Here is a 25,724-nt window from a genome sequence, read left to right on the forward strand (position 1 = left end):
ACCTTCAACTCCCATCATGCCTGGACAGTCTACAGCTATCAGCCTACAGCAGGTCATGGTGGGAGTTGTAGTTTTACAACAGCTGGAGAGCTGCAGGTTGGCCATGCCTGGCCTAGTCACTTGACCATATTTTTGTCTGAAGACCAATGGAGACAGCTGTGGCTGCAGCATGGACAAAGTTTAATATGGAGATGTGAATAAGTCATTAATACAGCATTAGTAAATCTGCCTCATTTTGTAAGGTCCCATGCTTCCCTGTGAGGTGCATAGTGTATAAAAGTCACCAGCACTCTACTGACTCCTTAATTGCAGATTTCTAAACCAACCCTCGCATTAACATCAACATAAAAACTGTGCACCAGGAGCTTCATTGCATGGGTTTCCATGACTGAGCAGCTGCATGCAAGCCTTACATCACCAAGCCCCATGCCCAGAGTTAGATGCTATAGTTTAAAGTATACCACTACTGGACTCTGGAGCAGTGGAAATGTGGTCTGTGGAGTAATGAATCCCGCTTCTCTATCGGGCAGTCTGATGGACAAGTCTGAGCCTGGTGAATGCCAGGAGAACACTACCTGCCTGACTGCATTGTGCCAGCTGTAAAGTTTGGTGGAGGAGGGATAATACTGTGAAAAACAGCTTTATTTAGCTTAATGCATCTTTATATCCAGAATACACCAAGTTAGAAATTGCTTATTAAGGTGTGATAACACTGCACATTATTAAGAATTTGTCTTGCTGTAAATGGTGCAAATTAAATGGTAATGGGAAATTTTTCATACACCACAGTGAATATTTTAGCATGTTTGTATTAGAAAAGCAATTTATTTTCTAACAAAGTTCAGATGGTTTAAATGTTCTTTCATATTTCAGGACCAGTTTACAACTACTAATCTCTGTGGTCCTCAATTTGTAAAATGGGTTGGATAAGGTCCCCTAGTAGTCAGATCATTCTTTAATTGCCTGTCATTAGGACAAGACCCAAGGCCCCGATCAACCATTCTAACAAAGTGACCACAGTTACAATGAGCATTGTGGTCCCTTTGCTCTGCTGATCCTGTGGTGCAACCTCCCATGATCACACGTTGATCCTAATGCCTAAAACTCCTTTGGGAAATAGTGTGCTGATGTTCTAAGAGCTGCAAACCTTTTGGCTTTGTGAATATATTGATAAGAGAATGAAGGTGCATGAGAATGAAGGTGCACGAGAATGAAGGTGCACAATAATTGTATTCAATAATGATCCTCTATCCACAGACAACCCCCATGAACAACTGGTCACTGTGAATATGGCTTCTGAGACCTTCAGAGATAACAGCTGATAGTTGTGGCCAACCATACATGATTTTAATGCTGCCTGGGTAGGAGCCATTTTTTCTTAGCAGCTATCCCTTCTGGCTAATAGAGAGATGGCCCAAGAGGGCTCTGTCCTCTGATCCTTTCATTTGCCCTAGCATGGACAGCAGCTTTAACCCTTTTAATGTCCTGAGCTATATAATATAATTTCTTGTCAAGTAATCAGTTTTTTTTAGATAATGTAGATGTTGCTTTTGCATTTTGCAGAATGAGTAGGCACAAGCCTTCCTTACTTGCTTACCGACACAAAAATCACCTCTGACCTGTCCTGTGTCCGAATGCAGAACAAAAAGCACCCAATCAGTGGGATCTTTTTGTAGTTAAAGGGCTTCTGTCACCCCCCAAAAGTCATTTTTCTTTTTGGGCTACTTAAAATCCGTATACGCCCCCTCCTCCTGTTGATTGACAGGGCCAGCGAGTGCTCTTGTCCCCTGGCTGGCCCTGTCTGCGTTCTAAATCTCGCGCCTGCGCCGTACCGGTCTTCAGTCGGCGCAGGCGCACTGAGAGGACGACGCTCGCTTGGCCGCTCCTTCCTCAATGCCCCTGCGCCGATTACGTCACACATACACCCGGCGCAGGCGCACTAAGGAAGGAGCGGCCGAGCGAAAAGTCCTCCTCTCAGTGCGCCTGCGCCGACTGAAGACTGGTACGGCGCAGGCACGAGCTTTAGAATGCAGACATGGCCAGCCAGGGGACGAGAGCGCTCGCTGGCCCTGTCAATCAACAGGAGGAGGGGGCGTTTTTTTTTAAAGGAGGATGCGGCTGCTTTGGGGGATGACAGAAGGCCCTTTAAGAAGTGGGAAGTATGGATGTTTGCAGGTCCCATAGTCTAGCACAGGGGTCAGCAACCTTCGGTACTCCAGCTGTTGTGACACTGCAATTCCCAGCATGCTCAATTCATTTTTATGGAAAGAGCAGAGCAAGTGTGCATGCTGGGAGTTGTAGTTTCACAACACCTGGAGTGTGGAAGTTACCTAACTGTGATCTACCAGGAGAAAGGTAAAAGTAAAATTCTGTATGTGTTGTCCAGCCTAATTGTAGTGATGGCCATTACTAGCTGATCAGTGTGGGTGCGGGGTGTTGAACCAGCTATTCTGTGTAGCATCATCCCAGGACTACACAGCACTCTCAACAATGTAGAGCGCTTGCATTCACTTTGCTGCAGTTGCCAGTGCTGTCCTCTACAATGTTGACGGTGCTGTGTAGTTCTAGCGATGGACCTACACAGAACAGCTAAGCAGCAGAGATGAAGGGTGTTGGACCCACACTGATCAGCTAGTGACTTCTGGTGATGGACCTACACAGAACAGCTAAGCAGCAGAGATGAAGGGTGTTGGACCCACACTGATCAGCTAGTGACTTCTGGTGATGGACCTACACAGAACAGCTAAGCAGCAGAGATGCAGGGTGTTGGACCCCCACTGATCAGCTAGTGACTTCTGTGTAGGTCCATCACCAGAAGAGCTAAGCAGCAGAGATGCAGGGTTTTGGGCCCACACTGATCAGCTAGTGACTTCTGGTGATGGACTTATACAGAACAGTTAATCAGCAGAGATACAGGGTGTTGGACCTACACTGATCAGCTAGTGATTGCCTATTTTGAGGATAGACCATCGCTTGTTGCTGGACAACCCCTTTAATCATTTCAGTTACAAAGTGAACTTTGAGTTACAGCATCTGCTTATTTACAACCTTCATACAGGATGATCCTTGTTAGATGAAGTCACCTGTAACCATTAATCCTTGGACTAACAACACGGTTAGCGGTTTAGTGCATATGACTAATGACAAATATGTCATGTGCCCAACAGTGACTTTTCATACAATTCTAATATGGCTGCTCATCCAAATTTACAATATACTAGTTTAATGCTTTATGAAACGAAAAGCATCATGCTAATTCCTAGTAAATCTCTGCATATGTGCTCATGTGACCAAAGCCAGTAATGTAAATGCAGCTGTTTTGTGACCACAATGAATGCTGAGAATAAGGAAGAAGCAATGTGACTTGTGTTGCAATAATGTCATGTTTTGTCTGTAGGTTCACTCATATGAACATACTCCGTTCTACACGCTCTGCTCTCCTGGACAAGGCTGGTAAGAAATGCTTGACTATAACATTTAGTTTTTAGAATTGCTTTTGACATTACTGGTTAATTGTAAAATAAACTGAAATAATATAAAATACCTCGCACCGCGCAGCTGTGAGCATTCTGCTGCAGTCTTCCATCTGTAGGGTTTGATGCCTTCTGCTCTCCAGCTGTCGATAACTTTTCGATGACCATGTTGTAGTACGCTCAGTAGATGTCCCATCTGTGATACAGAACAGGAGGTTTTGATACGGTGTCTAGCCATTTTATAAGGGACTAAAACTAAGGATTGGATGAATGCGATTTAGACTAATGCAGATATGTGGCATAGGGCAAATGGTTTGTACTACAGGAAAAGGACTCCATATTTATGGTAAACTAAATTAAAAAAAATATTTGGTGCTTATGCAACTGCTAAATGGTTCCCTGATCTCCAAAAGTTTTAGCTAACAAAGCAAATTAGATTCATTAATGGTAAACTGTCACCATGAACATGCATTGTACACTGCAGGTAGCATGTTATAGAGCAGGAGGAGCTGAGCAGATTGGTGTATAGTTTTGTGGTAAAAGATTCAGTATAAGTTATTCATTTAAATTCCTGCTAATTCTGATCTTTAAAGTCAAGGAGATCAGCTATCAGTGATCAACAGCTATCGCTACAGTGTCATAGAGGGAAGGCTGTCAGTCACTGGTAGGACCAACTCCTTGACTTCAAAGCCCAGAATGATTTAAAATCAAGAGAAAAACCTTAATGTCCAGAGTCCAATAATTTGATTCTGTAGAATCTATGGAAGTAGACTATCTTCACCACAAACAAATTCGAAACCTCACTGCCAATGTCCCAGACATGAAATTCCAGAGAAGCAAGATGGCCTAAATTCCTCCTCATCACCACTCCACACAGATTATCACTGTAGTTCAGCCACCGATACTTCCAATCCTCCTCCTATGTTCAGACAATGAATAAAAGGAATTGAGGAATGGACCCCATCTTGCTTCTTTTGAATTTTATGTTCGGGACGTTGACAGCGTGGAACTGAATATCTGAAAGCCCAGAATGAACGTTAATTTATATGTGGAAATTATAAGTTATACTGAATCTTTCCCCATGAAACAATATTCCTATCTGCTCAGCTCCTCCTGCTCTATCACATGCTGCCTTCAGCTCAGACACCATGTTCAATGTAATAGGTACAGATTGATTATACTGCCCTGTCTGAGGGAAGCATAAAGTAGTGACACACCTGCTGATTTCAGTGATGTGTCACTTGTGTGAATATCAGCCTCTGATGTCTCTCTATTAAAGGGGTTTTCTAAGAGTTTTTCCTCTGGATAGGTCATCTTATTGTGGGGGTCCGATATCAGCTGTTTGAGAAGGCACCAGTGCAGTAGAGCCGCGGCCTTCTATCTGCTCTTTAAGCACAGCGCTGTACATAATATAGTGTCTGTTCTTGGTGTCCCAGCTCAGTCTCATTCACTTCTGAGGCTGAGCTACTTCTAGGCCTAGGCTGTGTGGGTGGATCAGGGAAAGATGGTCAAAAGGAAATCTTAGCATAAACTCCTCTACTATAATTTGGCTTTTGGAATTCCTTTATGTGGCTCCAAACTAGATCTTTACTTTTAAAGGAGTTATTCAGCCATTAAGTCATGGCCTGACTTCAAGGGGAGCAATGCTGAAGTAGCTAGCTCCCTCCATTACAATGTTGAGGGTCCTGTGTCGCTCTGGCACTGACTTCCGTTGATGGAGCTACAACGAACAACTGATCGGTGGAGGTGCAGGGTATTGACCTATCCTAAAGCCTGGACTACCCTTTTAAGTCAAAGAAACTTCACTCACTTGTTCATTATATGTTATGCTAATCGATTTCCATGTGAAATGTATGATATAACAAGCTAGATGTAGTCTCTTCATTCACATTATTACAAGAGATAAATCAGCGTGCAAGTGTGGCATCTCAAGGCATTTAAACAGAGTAACCCACCCTACGCAGTGCGTTTTTCTAACAGTTAAATCCTGTCTCGGGCCGCACAGAATGCAGCTGCTGCTGTTGACATTTGGAAATTTGAAATTACCATACATCTTCCTTCCCGGGGACAGCTCTGACCTTGACACTGCAGAGAATCGGGCTATTTTATGCATTGTTGCTTGTTTATCTTCATTTATTTCACAGTTTTTTTTCTTCTTTATATTACTTTCATATGTTCAGTTTTTTGGCTACAGAAAATTGTTGTCTCCAAGTATTTCCTCTGGTGAATTTAACTAATTTCATGAATATTTATCTGCCAGCATCTTGATTACGTTGCCTTTTTGCTTCTCTTATATCAAGTGATAAGCCCAGGATTGCACATTGTTCGCTGTTGGTTAAAGGGGTTTTCCAGTAAATAAATATTGATGACCTATTCTCAGGATAGGTTATCAATATCTGATTGGTAGGGTCAGACTCCCCCCACCAGTCAACTGTTTGAAGAAACTACAATGCTCAGATGAGTCCTTTAGCCTTTAGCTGAGCAGCACAAAAACTAGCAGATTATAATATAGGAGGTATGGGCAGACTCCTGGGGCTCGAGGCCTACAAGGAGCCCATGGCCACCCAATCTGCCCACCATCTTGAACACAGAAGCAGACGCTGCCTTACAGCAGATCGCACTCAAGGCTGGTGTTAACATGATGGGGTGACTACATTATAATGGGGGAGAGGCTACAAAGGGGTCCCTGATTGTCATTGCCAACACCAGGCTTTGGACCTAGTGCCATAGATTTCCAGGGGAAACTTTACTGTCTATGGTATCTACATCCTTAAGCTGCAAATGCAATTGAAACCTGCACCAGAGCAGGGAGACATAGGCCTTGTCATCTTCTGTCTTGCAGTGACCTGCAAGATGTGACACCCAGAGTCACATCACCCTTTACTGACTCGCTACACTGCAGCTTGTGCAGAAACACTGACCCAAAGGAAGGATCCTTGCTTCATGGCATTCAGCTCATCTGCAGCTGTTTACTTCTTTATCTGTACTAAAAGATTTATCACTGTGTTATCTGTGACGTTACATAGGACTGCAAGTAACATCTATCTTATCTGTACACAGAGGGGGAGATTTACTAAAGGTACTTTCACACTAGCGTTTTTCTTTTCCGGCATAGAGTTCTGTCCTAGGTGCTCTATACCGGAAAATAACTGATCAGTTTTATCCCCATGCATTCTGAATGGAGAGCAATCCATCAGGATGTCTTCAGTTCAGTCTTTTTGCCTTTTCAGGACACAGATAATACCGCCATGCTGCAGTTTTCTCTCCGGCCCAAAAAAACAGAACACTTGCCGGAATTGAAATGTATTAGTGCTCGATCCGGCATTAAAAATACTGCAATGCCGGATACATCCTTCCGGTCTGCGCATGCACAGATCTTTAAAAATGTGAAAAAAAATACAGATCCATTTGTCCGTATGACAAACAGACCGACGGATCCATTCTTGTTTTAATACATACAAAGAGAGTCCAGCTCACCCACAATCCAAGATACCTGCGTGCACGGAAAAAGGCTGGTGAGCCTGTATAACGTTGATGCTTGAAAACAGAAAAATTCCAGCACCTACGATTTTGGTAGCTAAAAACTTCGTCTTTTATTCAGGCAGTAGACACAATGCACAGGACATCCACCCACAAGTGTAGCAAACTTGACGCGTTTCGAACAAAAGTTCTTGCAATGCATTTGTGAGTTCAGTCACAGGAGCTCTATACCGGAAAAAAACTGATCAGTTTTATCCTAATGCATTCTGAATGGAGAGCATTCCGATCAAGATGCATCAGTTCAGTCCCTCTTACGTTTTTTGGCCGGAGAAAATACCGCAGCATGCTGCATTTTCTCTCCGGCCAAAAATCCTGAACACTTGCTGGAATGTCGGATTCGGCATTAATTTTAATTCAAGTGTATTAGTGCCAGATCCGGCATTAAGTGTTCCGTGAAAACAGATCCGGCTTTCCCGTCTGCGCATGTGCAGACCTTTAAAAGTTAACTATAGTTCTTTTCTGCTGGGGTAAGCTTTCTGCTCAAATAAGTGATCGGATGTTCTTCTCCATTCACTTTTTGAGATGGAACTGCTCCTAGCCCTACTTCAGAAGCATCCATGTGGACAATGAATTTGTCTCTAACGTTAGGGTCGGAAAGGTCAGGTTGTTCACATAGGACCAACTTCAGGGCCTGAAATGCTTCTTCTGCCTTAGGATTCCACCGAATCCTGATTGATTTTCTTCCCTTCAGCAGATCAGTCAGGGGTGCAGCCCTCCCGGCAAAACTGGGTATAAACCGCCTAAAATACCCAATGATGCTGAGAAACGTTTTGACTTGCTTTGTACTGAGAGGTCAAGGCCAATTTTTAACGGGGTTTGATGATCCTACGGCAAATCACGTACCCCAAATAATGGGCCTCCTCTAGCCCTGTTGCACACTTTCAAGGATTTGCAGTCAAGCCCGCATCTCGGAGGGAATCCACGACTGCCTGCACATGGTACAAATGAGACTATCAATCGCCACTATGGATAAAAATATCTTCTAAGTAGGCGGATGCATACTTCTGATGGGGTTTTAAGACTATGTCCATCAGCCTCTGTAACTCAAAAGGCAAAACGACCATAGTGATAAAGTCCCTCCAGTGTGACAAAAGCAGTCTTTTCCTTTGCCGACTCTGTCAAAAGTACCTGCCAGTAACCCTTGGTTAAATCCAGAGTCGTGAAGTACTGAGCCTGGCCCAGTCTTTCAATCAGCTCGTCCAACCGGGGCATTGGATAAAGGTTGAACTTCGACACCTCATTCAATTTCATGAAATAGTTACAAAATCGTAACGATCCGTCCGACTTTGGAATCAACACAGTGGGCCTGTCACTGCCTCACACTGTGTAATGCATGGACGTACATGGTCGTCCAGAGTGATCAATTCTTATTACAACCCCTCTCCGTTCTGGCTAATAAATGAGGGTCTTGTGTGAGGTACCCCCTATTGTGAATTCTGAAATATTGGGTTGTTTTAAATTGTTTTTCTAAACTAGACAGACATTTTCTATGTAGCCAGGGATTTCCTGGCCTGTGGTTCTCCAGTTGCAAAACTGCAGCTTCCACCATGCCTTGAAATACAGGGCAGAAATAAGTGCAAGACTGTCACAGTTTTTGCACAAATGCCGGATTAGAAAATCATTCACACGGACTCCCTTGTATACTCATGGTATCTAAAAGATTTGTGGTGCTAGCGGCACTGATGTCACTGGTAAATTTCTTCTCCTTGAAATTAAAAGGTTTGGATTGGATTAAAAAGTAAAGATAAAGTCAAAATAGATTTTCCATTTATTCTACAGAAACATCTGCCACTATGCTAAAGGAAAGAAATTCCCCAGTCACCATGGTATTCACTCCATGTCAGTCTTTCAGGCATTCACAAACCCTCCAAACAGCAGCACAAATATCAACTTCCGAGGCTCTGCAAGGCTGACTAGTTTAAAGTGTAACATTCGTTTCAGTTTATTTTTAATATAATGTGTAGGGAAACGGATATTAAACATTTTTGTCATGTACTTTATTAGGGAAAGATATTTTCTTTCTACTAGAAAACAGGGTATAACAAGTCTTCTTGCTAAGAAGAATCTGTATATCACAGACAGAAAAGACCCTACTTAAAACATAATTTTTTAATAGATGCATACTAAAACACAATCCCACTAAACAAACAAAAATAATAAAAATATATATTGTTAATTATCAGGTACTATTTGTGTACATTATGGAGGGACATTCATTGAAGTCCACTCCTGGAATCACAGCTGCCACAAATTTGGCCGCTCACGGTTTTTAGCGGTTGAATCTGCGAAGATGGAATAAGATATCAATCATATGTTGTACCGATTTACCATCGAGGTCAGTGGCATCAGATAATGTCCAGGTTTGTCATCTTCAAAAGTTGGAAGCTGAAAGTGAGGTCTCTAGTAGGCAAAACAGATGGTGGGGACTCTCTCCCAGAAGTAATCGCCTCGAAAGGGGCGGCCCCACTTATTGGTGGCTTACCCCTAAGCTAACTTTTCCTTCCTAACAAAGTGGTGTCCTGAATAATATTCTGACATGTTTCCTCTATCAGATCAATCATAGGTTCATCAGGGGATTCTATCTTGGGGTGAGCACAATGGCTCAGATGGTTTAGCCAGTAGATTGTAACATATTGCCGCACATGTAATCCAGTGTATGCCTTTTGGGTGTCCAACTCCCGAGTCTCCCACCAGTCAGCTGTTTGAAGAGTGTGCCATGGCTCCTTATACATTGGACAGCAGCTGTGCTTAGTATCACAGCTCAGCCCACGTGATCGATGGATGAGGCGGTCATGCTCACTGGAGTGCTGCAGCCTCATCAATGGGGAAGTCGAACCCCCACCAATCCGATACTGATTTCCTATCCTGAGTATACTGTAGGTCATCAGTATGAAACTCCCACAGCCTGTCAATTTATGGTGTGAATTTCCAGCGCAGATTTCATCTTGTGCAATGCATAGAATGAAAACAGCTGCGGAAATTCTACTAGTGTTTATGTGCCCTAAAGGTCCCTTTCACTGGAAGATGAATTGTAATAAGCAACGCTCTGTGCGTGGTTGCTTTCATTTTCACTAGGCAGTTAGTGGGAGAGGCTTGCAGTCATTCCTACAAATCTCTCCACTCAGAGCTTTCATTGTTGGCAGCACATCCCCTGTTTACATGGAAAATTGTGCTTCAGACATATGATCATTGTTGTGCCCATATAAAATATACCGTCACGAACAAACAATTGGTCACGTTTACATGAGGCAGGAACAGAAGTTCAGACATTTGTTTGGCCGATCATCAGCCCATGTTGAAAGTCTGTCAGATTAGAAGAAGGATTAGTTTTTTTTTCTCCACATACAACATCACTTTTTGGCTTATTACCACCAATACCAAACAGAAAAGGGATGAAAAGAGTGGAACCATTTGCAGAAAAGAAACGGACACTATATGGTTCTGAAGGTGTGAATGCATCTTTGAAAGAATTATGGCCCTTTTTAATTAGCCCCCAGTGTGTGTGATACTGTCACAATCAGTGTTGGGGTGAAACTCTAGAATGAACACAGGAGGGAAGAGGAACAGTAACTGGGCCTGGAAACTAAGGAAGAAACAGGTAACCTCCTAGACAACCCTAATCTTGGCCCTGACTACCTATAAATATGAATAGACCTTGAAATTAATTACGAATATTCATATGCAGGATATCTAGGCCCTGATTTCCCTATAAGGCCCTGAAATAAGTTTAGGACCAGAGACAGCTCATTCCTCCCCAGATGAACAAACTGTCCATCAATCAGGTTTACCCCAGCCCCACTGTCGATAAATACATAGATTTTCACAGTTTTGGACTCGCACCACCTCGGCAGACAGGAGAAATCGGGTACTGCCAGTAAATGACAAAAGTTAGTTTTCTTGCTCCCCACCCACACCACCAATAGTAATTTGGGGCTTACCCATTTTTCTTTTGTTTGCAGCTTGGCGCTGAATGTACGGACAAATATTCACAAAACGTCCCTTTTTTTCCACAACAAAAACAGACTCCCTTCATATGAACAGAGCTCTTAGCAGCAGAGTCAGGAGTAGCTCCCCCCAACTGCATAGGGTCCTCACAAGGTGTAACCACAGGTGTCTCTTTGCCATAAGTGTCAAAGAAAGCTGCCACCTTATTTGACAGTGTGTCCTGAGGGTGAAGACCCTTAGATCTTCCCCTCAGGCGTCTATCCAGAAGTACAGCAAAGGACATAGCTGCTTGCAATGACTCAGGTTTTTCATGAAACGCCAACGCGTCCTGCAGGCTCTCACATAGACCCTGACAGAATTTGCTATGGAGAGGAGGATCATTCCACTCCATATCCGTAGCCCATCTCCTAAATTCAGAGCAATAGATTTCTGTGGAGGGCTCTCCTTGCCGTAAACCACGTAACTTGGTCTCAGCCTGAGAGATCCGATCCTTGTCATCATAAATAAGACCCAAGAGTCTGAAAAATCCATCTACCTGCTGGAGGGATGGTGATCCAGTCAGCAGAGAAAAATCCCAAGACTCTGCATCATCCTTAAGCAAAGAAATGATCATACCCACTCATCTCCAGAAGAGTATGGACGCAGCTTAAAGTACAACTTACACGATTCCCTGAACCTAATGAAATTGTCACTACCCCCAGAAAATCTGTCCATGAGAAAACCTTAGGTTCAGGGCATGCCTGGTACCCACTATCGGAACTAGCAGTCTGTGGTCTCTGAATCCGTAAGACTGTCGCACGGAGGTCAGCTACCTCCAATGACCAGTCCCTGCAGCTGTTCAGCCAGTGCAGACATAGGAGCTATAGCTGCACTGACCTGAAAGAAATGGCGGTTTTTATGGCGGTAGATAATGTCACGATCAGTGTGGGGGGAAGACTACTCCACACAACACAGGAGGGAAGAGGAACAGTAACTGGGCCTGGAAACTAGGGAAGAAACAGGTAACCTCCTAGACAACCCTAATCCATGCCCTGACTACCTATTAATATGAATAGACCTTGAAGGTAAGGTATGAATATTCATATGCAGGATACCTAGCCCTGATTTCTCTATAAGACCCTGGAATAAGTTTAGGACCAGAGACAACCCATTCCTCCCTAGATGGACGAATGGAAGTCTGTCTTAGGCCCAGATACAACAACAGGGAGTATAACAAATACAAACAAACTCGACACTTAACTTCTGTAGAGATGGAAGAACAGGAAAACCAGAGACTACCTCACACCAGCTCAGCCAAACCCAAATGACTCTATCTACCGCATAGTCAGAAGGGTGGGGTCAGACTATAAAGGGTAGAAGTGATGACCAATGAGCAACAGCTGAGAAAAGGGAAGTGGTCATTAGCCCCATCAATACTGAATAAAGAAAAATCAAGGAGGCAGTTAGATTCCTCCATGCTCAGCCAGTCTCTCTGATCTCGTGACACCAGTCACCTGAGGAACCGTGACAGCTACCTAATTTAAAAATCTTACCTGCTCCCGACGACTGCATTCCAGCTTCCTGAATTACAGTAATGTGTAGGAGGCCTTTAGTCCTTGTCAGAGATGTTGTGCATGTAATATTGATGGTTTGCAATAGTATATCTCTGCTTCAGATCAGAGCTGTGAAGTTGGTAAGCCAAAGTTCTGATTCTGACTCCTGCTTTTTACCCCACTCCGGCTCCGACTTCTTCATAAATGGCTAGTAATCATACTGTAGTAAAATTATAACATCAGGCTTTTCCTTACTATCATGGAATCAGGTTACTTAGATAGAACAATTTCAGAAATTCCTGGCATTTTCTAAATTCCTGTAAGTAAATATGCAATGCACTATGCATTTAATAACTGGAATACAGTGTTATACACTTAACAAAATGGGTTGTGTGTGTGGCCCAATAATTGTAAGAAATTTGCTATATATGTTCTGGAAATGCAGAGAATCATGTGCAAGTCTAAGTTGAAATAAAAGAAACATTTAAAAAGTTATGTATTCAGTGATTGCAATATAAGCGTTGTTGGGGAATACATATGTTTTCACACGTGCCCCTAGCCTTCCTTAACTATGGGAAGATTCATATATCTACTGGCTATCCGCATCTTCGATCCAGCACACTGGCTCCTTTGTGTCTGGCTTCTAATATTTGGCTTGTTTATTTCCTCCCTAGGATAGGCATGATCATCTGCTCCACTGCAGCCAATGACTATCCACAAGACATACAGCACCGCTAAACACAGCAAAGGGGAGAACTGATTCTCTATCACCACTAGAACACCCTGCTTATCACTGTTTATAGTATAAGGAAATGAGAGGACACAGGAGAGGGGAGAACTGACTTTCTATCACTACTAGAACACTGTGCTTTTTACTGTTTATAGTATAAGGACAGGAGAGGTGGGAACTGATTTTCTATCACCACTAGAACACACTCCCACTCGCTGTCTGTGACGCCTGCCCGCTCGCTGTCTGTGACGCCTGCCCGCTCGCTGTCTGTGACGCCTGCCCGCTCGCTGTCTGTGACGCCTGCCCGCTCGCTGTCTGTGACGCCTGCCCGCTCGCTGTCTGTGACGCCTGCCCGCTCGCTGTCTGTGACGCCTGCCCGCTCGCTGTCTGTGACGCCTGCCCGCTCGCTGTCCTGTGACGCCTGCCCGCTCGCTGTCTGTGACGCCTGCCCTCGCTGTCTGTGACGCCTGCCCGCTCGCTGTCTGTGACGCCTGCCCGCATCGCTGTCTGTGACGCCTGCCCGCTCGCTGTCTGTGACGCCTGCCCGCTCGCTGTCTGTGACGCCTGCCCGCTCGCTGTCTGTGACGCCTGCCCGCTCGCTGTCTGTGACGCCTCTAATGCCCCCTTTGTCTCTGGCGCCCTCTAACGCCCCCCCTTTGTCTCTGGCGCCCTCTAACGCCCCCCTTTGTCTCTGGCGCCCTCTAACGCCCCCCCCCTTTGTCTCTGGCGCCCTCTAACGCCCCCCCCCTTTGTCTCTGGCGCCCTCTAACGCCCCCCCCCTTTGTCTCTGGCGCCCTCTAACGCCCCCCCCCTTTGTCTCTGGCGCCCTCTAACGCCCCCCCCCCTTTGTCTCTGGCGCCCTCTAACGCCCCCCCCCTTTGTCTCTGGCGCCCTCTAACGCCCCCCCCTTTGTCTCTGGCGCCCTCTAACGCCCCCCCCCTTTGTCTCTGGCGCCCTCTAACGCCCCCCCCCCCCCTTTGTCTCTGGCGCCCTCTAACGCCCCCCCCCCCCCTTTGTCTCTGGCGCCCTCTAACGCCCCCCCCTTTGTCTCTGGCGCCCTCTAACGCCCCCCCCCTTTGTCTCTGGCGCCCTCTAACGCCCCCCCCCCCTTTGTCTCTGGCGCCCTCTAACGCCCCCCCCCTTTGTCTCTGGCGCCCTCTAACGCCCCCCCCTTTGTCTCTGGCGCCCTCTAACGCCCCCCCCTTTGTCTCTGGCGCCCTCTAACGCCCCCCCCCTTTGTCTCTGGCGCCCTCTAACGCCCCCCCCTTTGTCTCTCTCTCTGCCCCCCCCCCTTTGTCTCTCTCTCTGCCCCCCCCCCTTTTTCTCTCTCTCTGCCCCCCCCCCTTTTTCTCTCTCTCTGCCCCCCCCCTTTTTCTCTCTCTCTGCCCCCCCCCTTTTTCTCTCTCTCTGCCCCCCCCCCTTTTTCTCTCTCTCTGCCCCCCCTTTTTCTCTCTCTCTGCCCCCCCCCTTTTTCTCTCTCTCTGCCCCCCCCTTTTTCTCTCTCTCTGACCCCCCTTTTTTTCCTCTCTCTCTGTCTCTGACCCCCCTTTTTCTCTCTCTCTGCCCCCCCCCTTTTTCTCTCTCTGCCCCCCCTTTTTCTCTCTCTCTGCCCCCCCCCCTTTTTCTCTCTCTCTGCCCCCCCCTTTTTCTCTCTCTCTGCCCCCCCCTTTTTCTCTCTCTCTGCCCCCCCCCTTTTCTCTCTCTGCCCCCCCCTTTTTCTCTCTCTCTGACCCCCCTTTTTTTCCTCTCTCTCTGTCTCTCTGACCCCCCTTTTTCTCTCTCTCTGACCCCCCTTTCTCTGTCTTTCTGACCCCCCTTTTTCTCTCTCTCGCTCTCTCTCTGACCCCCCTTTTTCTCTCTCTCGCTCTCTCTCTGACCCCCCCTTTTACTCTCTCTCTCTCTGACCCCCCCTTTTACTCTCTCTCTCTGACCCCCCCTTTTCCTCTCTCTCTGTCTCTCTGACCCCCCTTTTCTCTGTCTCTCTGACCCCCCTTTTCTCTGTCTCTCTGACCCCCCTTTTTCTCTCTCTGACCCCCCTTTTTCTCTCTCTGACCCCCCTTTTCTCGCTCTCTCTCTGACCCCCTTTTTCTCGCGCTCTCTCTGACCCCCTTTTTCTCGCGCTCTCTCTGACCCCCTTTTTCTCGCGCTCTCTCTGACCCCCTTTTTCTCGCGCTCTCTCTGACCCCCTTTTTCTCGCGCTCTCTGACCCCCTTTTTCTCGCGCTCTCTCTGACCCCCTTTTTCTCGCGCTCTCTCTGACCCCCTTTTTCTCGCGCTCTCTCTGACCCCCTTTTTCTCGCGCTCTCTCTGACCCCCTTTTTCTCGCGCTCTCTCTCCTCTTCTGGAAGTTACCACTGGCACGTTACCACTGGCACTGTTAAGAAACGTAACCACATGGGGCACTGTTAAGCAAATTTCTTTTAAAAGAAACTTTCAAAATTGAATAATATAGAAAAAGTAATATTTTACAAATATCTGATAACTGCTGTATATTGCTGTGTCAATGAAAACCAAACATGTTATGAAATAATCTATCAATATGTTGGTGTTCCATTTCAACACACACCTGATACTTGATTGAAAATTGTTTGTATCATGTCAGGTATAAAGAATTCCTCAAATGTTTGAGAAAAAAGCACCAGTCTCTATGGGCTGGTTTATGTTTCAGAAGTAGCTTTGTTGGTTATTTCTTCGAATTTTCCTTTCCTGTTCTTACTTTCTAGTCTGACAATTTTAAATTACTTTAAAGGATATTTTTTAAAACCGATAATAAACTTTCCCCTAGTTGCCTGCAATTGTAATTTGTATTGGAAAAAGCCCAGAGCAAAATATCCCATGCTGTTCCTTCACTCGATACAGCTGGCTATATCAATCTCATCATTAGTGATATGATCAAAAGCTCTGTTCAAAACCCTTGTCTTCTAGCATTCCTCTAACATACTATAATTTTATGAATGGTCTCAAATGGCTTGATATACCAGTGTGTGGCACCATTTATCACCACGTACGGAATATAAAACTTTACTATATGATGACTAAATTTGTTCTTACTAATGTTGTAGAAGAGTATTTATTGAAGCATAACCGGAGCACATATTGCTGCTTCCTACAACAGACAAACATTGTTGGAAACAGCATGAGCAATGTTTTTAAGGCCTGGACTGGGTCTTTTCTTGGCAGCTGAAACCATTTTCTTGGGAACCAATGTATTTGAAATCCCTTTTTAAACCCCCTAAAGACCAGACCAGTTTTAATTTTTTAATTTTTTTTCGTTATTGTTTTTTTCCCCTCCCTGCCTTCCAAGAGCCAACACTTTTATTTACTTTTCCATTCATATAGCCATGTGAGGGCTTTTATTTTTGTTTGTTTGCGGGACTAGTTTGGCAATATTTAATATTACATACAATGTATTCGGAAGCTGTTCAAAAATATTAAATGGGATGGTATTAGAAAAAACAACAACTCCTCTACCATTGTTTTATGAGTTTTGCATTTATGATCACTGAGTAGTGAAAATTACACAGTACCTTTTATTCAGCAGGTTATCATCATTACAGGAATGCTAAATTTATATTTTTTCGCATGTTAATACTTAAAAAACTATAATAGCTGCCATTTCTGGGGAATTTGTGTGAAGTGTTCTTGCCTCCACCAGTAGTCTACAACTGAAGTGGGCGGAATAACTGGGTGGAGTGGCTTGAGTAATTGTTGTGTGGTTGGAGTGGCTGGAGTAACTGTGGAAAGGTTGGACTGGGCAGAGTAACTTTATGGAGTGGGCAGAGTAACTGTTTGGAGTGATGATGGAACTCCCTCCTTCTGTCTAACTGTTCAGATGTTGTGCTCACTATCTACTGCAGCATTTAAAGGCTTTAGGAGGACCTGTCACCACAAAATGCAGTGCAATCTAAAAGCACCATGTTATAGAGCAGGAGGAGCTGAGCAGATTTTGTGGGAAAAGATTTAGTAATATAATATATATCATTTATATATTTATATCTTTGCTTTTTCCTCCTCCTGTAAAGAACTTTTATTACAGGAGGGTGGGGGTGATCAGTGATTGACAGCTATCTCTTATACACACAATGCTATCAATTACTGTTTACCCCTCCCACCTGTACCGATAGTATTTCACAGAAAGTGGAAAAAGCATAGATATAAATATATAAATTACAGGTTTTACCACAAAGATTACAAATCTTTTCCCCCAAAACTATATATCAATCTGCTCATTTTCTCTTGCTCTATAATATGGTGCTTTCAGATTGCATTGCATTTTGTAGTGAAAGGTCTTCTTTAAACTGCAGGGATCAGAGTTATCTCTGATCCTGGCAGTGAGAGTTGGACACAAGGTGTGTGATATAGCTGGCACCCAGAAACAATGGAGGCCATCAGGGAGTGTGAACAATGTACAGTTCTAATTTACTGAGCGGGAAGGGGAACCAAATGGTTCATCTTGTGCTCAGCTCTTGAGCTAGATCAAATTTTAAAGCCCCTACATCCACCAAACATATGACATGTTTGTGTTCTTTACTGCTTTAAAAAAAAAAAAAAAATGACAAAAACTAGATCAGTGTGGCATCTCCATAATCATACTGACCTGCAGAAAAGTTAATTTGTCGTTACCTTGTATGGCACACTGTAAATCTGAAACGCTAAAAAACATGTTTATATGAAAAGATCAGTTGCTGAGCTTTGCTGTCCTGAGGTTATGTGCTTTGCGGAAAATTGTAAATAGATTTTTTTTTATCATACACAACATTTATTATAATGTGGATCAAATATTCATTTATGTGTAGTTTACCTATAACGGGTGCTTGCTAAGCAAAAAAAGAAATTAAAGATGTCCCAGTAGAAGGGCAACCTTTTAATTTGGTCACTCTTCCACAAACTGCAAGGGAAAACCAGGCGTAAATTATCCTTGTATAAACGAGCCATAAATGATAGCTGTCGTCAGCGGTCATCTAATTAAGTCATTAAATCTTAACTATGTACAATTAAAGGGATTTAATTCATTTCAAAATAAGACTGTGAAAGGTGCCCCAGGGAAGTGCATTTAAACGCAAAAGCTTGAAGAGGGCCTGTAACCTCTCCTGACATTTCTGTCCAAGCTACTACTTGCATTTACCAGTTATTAAACAATTTTGGCGCATCTTATGACTGTATGCTGTGCCGTTTGTTTATTATTCCTGTTAGAAATGAATGCATTGCTAACAGATTGCAGTGAAAGGCCAGCTGGGTGTCACCAGTTGGGTGTGTCCCTGCACAGTGTAATATTGACTGCACTGATTGGATAATGTCAGACTGCAGGGTTACACCCTCAACTGTTAACACCCAGCCAGACCTTCACTGCAACCTACAGGCATGAATTCATAACTTCTGGAAGGAGTAATAAATGAATGATACAACATATGTACAATTGGCTGAACTGAGCATGCATGTGTGCAGGTTGCCTGGCAAGAGAGCTATTGGCTGATGGATTGTTCAGCTGGCAGCTATCTAAAATGTATGGTAAAATTTAGTTTAGTCTACTTTCGCCTAAACTGCCAAACTTTACCAGCATTGACGTCTAGCCACCTTGTATTATCTGCATTTATTTATGCTACACCCAATTTTCTACAGACTGGAATAGAAACCACCTGAAACATTTCTGTATGTCTGTTGTGGACCATTGTGCTTAAAGGGGTTTTCTCACTTAAGCAAGTGGCATTTATCATGTAGAGAAAGTTAATACAAGGCACTTACTAATGTATTGCGATTGTCCATATTGCCTCCTTTGCTGGCTGGATTCATTTTTCCATCAAATTATACACCGCTCGTTTCCTTGGTTACAACAACCCTGCAATCTATCAGTGGTGGCCGTGCTTATACACTGTAGGAAAATGCGCCAGTCTCTGGTGGCCGGTACCGTGTGACCACACACAGGCTAGTGCTTTTTCCTATATTGTGCTAGCACAGATGCTGCTGGACATCAAATATTCTTCACTGGACATGGCTTCAGGGTCTTTTGTGTTAATGAGTTTTCTGAAAAACCATTCCCACTGTAATCTACAAAGTATTTTTATTAAGGGGAGGTATGAACTGGCAAGCTTTTGGAAAGAGTGAGGCTGCTGTTCTTTTGCCATAGACCCAAAGTAATTAATGTCCCTAAGCTTCACTGTGCAAAATAATTGAGCTGACATTTAACGGCAGTGAAAATAATGGCTCGGTTTAATGTATTTGAGACTATAGCTTTGTTAATGGTGCAGTTAATCGCTTTTGTCAAATACATGAGTAACATTTCATTAAGGCTACTTTCACACTGGCGTTTTGGCTTTCCGTTTGTGAGATCCGTTCAGGGCTCTCACAAGTGTCTAACACGGATCAGTTTTGCCCTAATGCATTCTGAATGGATAAGGATCAATAAGATATGGTCTGGGTCCCACCTCCAGGACCTGTATCTATTCTGAGAACGGTGACCTGCTGTGAAAAGAGAGGATGCTGAACACGCACAGCATCCCCTCTCTTCACAGCTATTGGAATTCTGAAAATAGCCAATCACATTGCCTATTTGTGGACGTCCAACAGCAGTGAATCGAGAAAGCCAAGCATGAAGAACGTCCGATCACTGTGGAGCCCCTATTTGAGACATTTATGGCATTTTCTAGTGATTTGCCATAAATGTCCAGATGGTAGAACCCCTTTAAATGTTATCTTGTAGTTCTAGAGAGCCTCTTGGAAGTGTTCCTATAATCAGGTGCACTTGAAATAGTAGCATCTAAATTATACCTTCGAATTGCATCTAGCAGACATTGGGAGCACTTTAAAGGTTATGTACACTTTGAGTCAATTTTTTTTAATGATTGCATTTAACTTCTTTTTGGCTAAAATCATATTTTCAATTGGCCTTTATTAAAAATATTGAGCTGTTCAGTCACAAGGGGTTAAAGGGGTTGTCCGGGTTCAGAGCTGAACCCGGACATACCCTTATTTTCACCCCGGCAGCCCCCCTGAGGCTAGCATCGGAGCATCTCATGCTCCGATGCGCTCCCGTGCCCTGCGCTAGATCGCGCAGGGCACAGGCTCTTGTGTTTACAATAACACACTGCCGGGCGGTAACTTCCGCCCAGCAGTGTGTTCGGTGACGTCACCGGCTCTGAGGGGCGGGCTTTAGCTCTGCCCTAGCCGTTTTACTGGCTAGGGCAGAGCCAAATCCCGCCCATCAGTGCCGGTGACGTCACCGGGGTTCCTGTCAGCCCCATAGAGAGCCCCGGTACGTCACCGGAACTCTGAAAAATGCCTTTGCCCTGCACGATTTAGCGCAGGGCAAAGGAGAGCATCGGAGCATGAACTGCTCCGATGCTCATGTCAGGGGGGCTGCTGGGGTGAAAATGGAGGGCTGTCCAGGTTCAGCTCTGAACCTGGACAACCCCTTTAACTGTTTTTCTAACTGTGTGATCTAATTACCCTTCTCTCTAAGGTTACTTTCACATTAGTGTTTTCTGCGGATCCGTCATGAATCTGTAAAAACGCTTCTGTTACAATAATACTACAGCATGCATCCATCATAAACTGATCCGGTTGTATTATGTCTTCTATAACCATGATCCGTCTTGAACACCATTGAAAGGCAATGGGGGGGGGGGGCGGATCCATTTTCTATTGTGTCAGAGAAAACGGATCCATCCCCTTTGACTTACATTGTGTTTCAGGACGGATCCATCTTGCTCCGCATCATATCGCGGACAGAACCAAACGGAATGGAATGCATTTTGGAGCATTACTTTCTATTCAGTTACGTTTTGTCCCCATTGACAATGAATGGGGACAAAACTGAAGCATTTTCTTCCTCTATTTAGATCCTATGACTGATCTCAATAGCGGAATTGAAAACGCTAGTGTGAAAGTAGCCTAAACTACTGAGTGGTCATAAACACTTATTTAAAGAGGACCTTTCATGGGTTTGTAGTAAGTGGGATAAAAATCTGTACCTGCGGGGCTGTGCTGACACCCTGCTTAATTTAAAAAAAATATGCCTCTTATGCCCCGCCAGATTTCTCCCGCTCAGTATTCTAATACTGAGCATGGGAGCAATGAGGAGGAGACTGAGTCTTTCTCCGTGGGTGTCTTCTTCTCCCTGGCTGTGACGCTCTGCGCTGCGATTGGACAGCGCTACAGCCAGGGGAGAAGGAGACGGCCACAGAAAAAAATGGTGTCTCCTTCCCCATTTGTCCAATGCTCAGTATTAGCATACTGAGCGCAAAATTTGCGGGGGGGCATAACGGGGCACAGGAGCGCTATTTAAAAAAAAACAGCACAGCGGATGTATCCCGCAGGTACAGATATTTAACTCACTTACTACAAACCCATGAAAGGTCCTCTTTAAGCCACATTCTTATCAGTAAGATAAGGATTGAGCTTTAAAGGGCTTCTGTCACCCACTAAACTCAGCGATATATGAATACATAATGTTATCAGTCATTTTGGTTCAGTAGATCATGAATAAAACATACTTTTATAATATGTAAATCACCTGTCTACCAGCAAGTAGGGCGGCTACTTGCTGGTAGCAGCCGCATCCTCCTATCATATAGACGTCCCCTCCGCATGTTGATTGACAGGGCCAGCGAATGCGATCGTCCTCTGGCTGGCCCTGTCTGCTATCAAGATCTCGCGCTTGCGCCTTAACGGTATTCAGTCGGCGCAGGTGCACTGAGAGGAGGACGCTCGCTCGGCCGCTCCATCCTCAGTGCAGTCGTCCCATTCACTATTATAAAATCACAGATCCTTGTGTAACCCAGCAGGGTTATTTTTAGGATTAATAGTGATGATAGTATATTAAAATGGTACATTAAAAATGCCCCTGTGAGAACTACCTCTGAGGGATCTGGCGCCGCATACAGGTTATTTTTTCCTTTATTTTGTGTTTTCCTTCCTGGAATATTTTAGCCATTGTTGGATGAAAATAATTCTGTATAGATTTTTAGCCAATTTGCTCAAACACACAGCTTTTTTTGTTTAGGCTACTTTCACACTCTCGTTTCGGCTTTCCGTTTGTGAGATCTGTCATGGGCTCTCACAAGCGGTCCAAACTGATCATTTTTTTCCCTAATGCATTCTGAATAGGAAAGGATCCGTTCAGAATGCATCCGTTTCCCTCCAATCAGTCTCCATTCCGCTCTGGATGCGGACACCAGAACACTGCCTGCAGCCTTTTGGTGTCTGCTTGATGAAACTGAGCCAAACTGATAAGTTCTGACACACAATGTAAGTCAATGGGGACAGATCAGTTTTCTCTGACACAATCTGGCACAATAGAAAATGGATCTCCCATTGACCATCAGTGGAGTTCATGACAGAGCCGTCTTGGTAGTGTTACAGATATTACAAACGGATCCATTCATGACGGATGCATGTGGTTGTATTATTGTAACGGATCTGTTTTTGCAGATCCATGACGGATCCACCCAAAACAGGAGTGTGAGTTAATAGGGTTTTCTGAGATCTGAATAGGTCATCAGTATCTGATTGGTGGGGGTCCCACACCTAAGACCCTGCTGATCAGCTGTTTGAGAAGGCACTGGTGCTCCTGTGTGCACTGTGTGCACCGCAGACTTCTGTCAGCTCACCAAGCACCGTACATTGTATAGCAGCTGTGCTTGGTATCTTGCTCAGCCCCATTCACTTCTATGCGGCTCCATTGAAATGAACGGGTCCGCATCTGAGCCGCCAAAACGGCGGCTCGGATACGGACCCAAACAACGGCCATGTGCATGAGGCCTTAGCCATTAATCCTAGAGACTCAGTTCTCCTTTGCTGCATCCCCTGCACTTTCATTGACAGTGCCAGGCATTGTGAACGTCATTGCACCTGCCCCTGACTTCTTATAAAGTCTTGCGCTGCTCCATGCGGTTACTGAACCACAAGGAGCAGACGCAAAGCTTTATGAAAAGTCAAGGTCAGCTATGATGTCATTGTCAAATCGCAGGGGCACAGGGCTAATGTCGGCCTGTTCTAATGCTATGAAGCTCTTTAATCTGTATTCTGTCAATCATAATCACATTTTTTAACTTTTTTGTTTGTGCTTTCTTCTGTATTATCATGTTGCAGATGAAATGGAAATAGGGATAGCCTGCAAATGTATGCCATATTACCAATCTTTTTAAAGCTGCATTGATATCTTGGGGAAATTACAGCCATCTACTTTAGTATATTGTATAAACACAAGGACACATATACTGCCCCGTTAGCTCTGTATGGCAGGTACAGCCAGTGTGTGCATGAGGCCTATTGTTGTAATTGGCAGTGCACAAATGGCAGAAAATGAGTTGTCTTATTCCTTATTTTCAGTTTAAGTTTAATGTGTGGCTGCTTAAGCGCCTTTATGAATGCAGAGTTAATGTGGCCAATAGTTACATATCCGCAGTGCCTGGACGCAAGTGCTTTCAGGCATAGAAGCTTTGAAGTCGTTCGGTGGACTTTTGTGCTCACACAGGAATGTGATGAGACATATTACCATACATACTAAGTATTTCTAATTTCTGAACGCCTTCCTGGACTAGAAATGCTATAGTGACATCTACAGGATTCCAAATAAATGCAATAAAAAAAAATTATGCAGCTTCACCATTAAATAATAATTTACTGCTAAAAGCAGGAATAGATCCCGCAGAGTGCAGTGGGATACAGCTTTCTTTTAAGATCTGAGATTACTTTTCTTTGAAAGAAAAAAATGTGAAAAAACGTGACCTCATTACAAGTTGCAGAAACACTTGGCTGTGAACCCAGTAACTTATAGTGCAGTGACGATACAGACATTGCCTATGATCTGTCAGGCATTGTCAGAAGTATTTTTTATGGTGAGATCACCATCATACTGAAGTATTTAACTGAGACCTTGCCTTACATTGCATTGTGCCCTGTGTAGTAATTTCTGCGCCTTTCCTCTAAATAACTGACCCCACTGATTACATATAAATGGCCTTTTCAAAAGAGCCATCAGTGTTATATCTTGGAAAATCTTGGAAAATCATTTTAACTCTTCAAAATATAATGATATTCCAGTAACCACTGGAAGAAAATAATTGTGTAGCTCAGACCCTCATGTAAAATGTGTGACAATTGTTTTGCTCAATTAATTTTCCACCTTTGAGTCTCGGCCTGATGTTTGCTGAATGAAAAATGTAGTGCCTGGGGTTGGTCCAGTTGAGTCAAATCACCCATGGTTGCTGTCATTGCACTGTGACCAGCATCCTCATTCCTTGTAGAGTGGCATGGAGAGCGACAGACCATTGACTTAAAAGGAACCATGTAATACTTCATTTTCTATGTGGTGGCAATTCACTGCTAGATTTCCACTACAGCTGATCACTGGTGGTTCCAGCAGTGAGACACTTTGTAATCTGCTTATTTTCACGAGACCCTACTAACATGTAGGGATTGTTCAAATGAGAACCTCTTGAATAGAAGACAACTGCACACTCCTCCTTAGCTGGTTTACATGACCCTAAGGCCAATAAATTAAGAAACTTCACAACTTGGGCAAATTTTAAAAAAATGTAAAAATCAACACGCAATGGCAATGTAAGATGTAATCAAAATATCTATATGATACTTAAAGGGGTTATCCCATGACTAATGTAAAAAATTTAAATCACACATCATATAGTACATGACAACCTCTTTCTAGCAAAGCTAGAACCAGCCCGGTACCTCACATGGATCCAGAAATCTCCCCATTCATTGCTCCAATTGCTCTGCTAAACTCAAGATGGCCGCTGAAGTGGAGTGTCCTTTTATCTGCCGCTGAGAGGGCATGTCTGTTCTGCTGCAGCTCTCTCCCTATAACAGCTCAGGAGGCAGTTGAAGGAGGAAGCTGAGCATGTGCAGCTGTCTCAGTGAGTCGCACAAAAAGCAACAGGTGTTGCTGTACAGATACAGTTTATTGAATAACTCAGTGACTATGCAACATTTTTTATTTTATGCAGTTACATAAGCATTCAGACCCAAGTCCTGGTTTTAAAACTGTGGAATAACCCCTTTAATTCCCCCACCTATTCATCAAGTGGATGGGTGCTTTGAATTCCATTCATTTAGAATATTAAATCTGAGTGGCGACTTGAAAATGTGATTGCAACCAGTGTTACATTTGCCCTTGTTCCACAGGCAGGGATGGTCTTTGAGCAGTCTGGACCCAGGGGCAACAAAAATCGTGGACATCTTTGCACCGATGGACTCATTTGAGTTGGTTTATCACTTTTATCCCTGGCAGTTTTTTAAGCATATGATCCTCAGGGACATCCATCTATTGAAGGAGAAAGGGTCCCCAATCTCCATTGTCAAGTCAACCATAGACCGTCGCAGTGTCACACTGCCTTTAGCCATTACTAGAATGCAGTCTCTCTGAACAATTTGCTTCCTATGCCAAGCATCATTGTTTTTCAAATAGGTCAGGGTCTCATGGGTGAAATATCACGTGGTCTGTTTGGAAACCCATTTACAGGAGTTTTTGGGCCATCAGTATCTCATC

General features: G+C 44.1%; 1 protein-coding gene across 1 annotated transcript in view; it reads left to right on the forward strand.

Moving 5' to 3' along the window:
- The window catches only part of ATP10B (ATPase phospholipid transporting 10B (putative)), a 483,468-nt gene that overhangs the window by 178,290 nt on the left and 279,454 nt on the right, over nt 1-25,724 (forward strand). The window contains exon 3 of the mRNA XM_044281032.1: nt 3,398-3,453. The gene's annotated coding sequence lies outside the window, so the exon portion shown is untranslated. The remainder of the gene's footprint in view (nt 1-3,397; nt 3,454-25,724) is intronic.

The sequence above is a fragment of the Bufo gargarizans genome, chromosome 2 (assembly GCF_014858855.1).
Source record: "Bufo gargarizans isolate SCDJY-AF-19 chromosome 2, ASM1485885v1, whole genome shotgun sequence".
Lineage (NCBI taxonomy): Eukaryota > Metazoa > Chordata > Amphibia > Anura > Bufonidae > Bufo > Bufo gargarizans.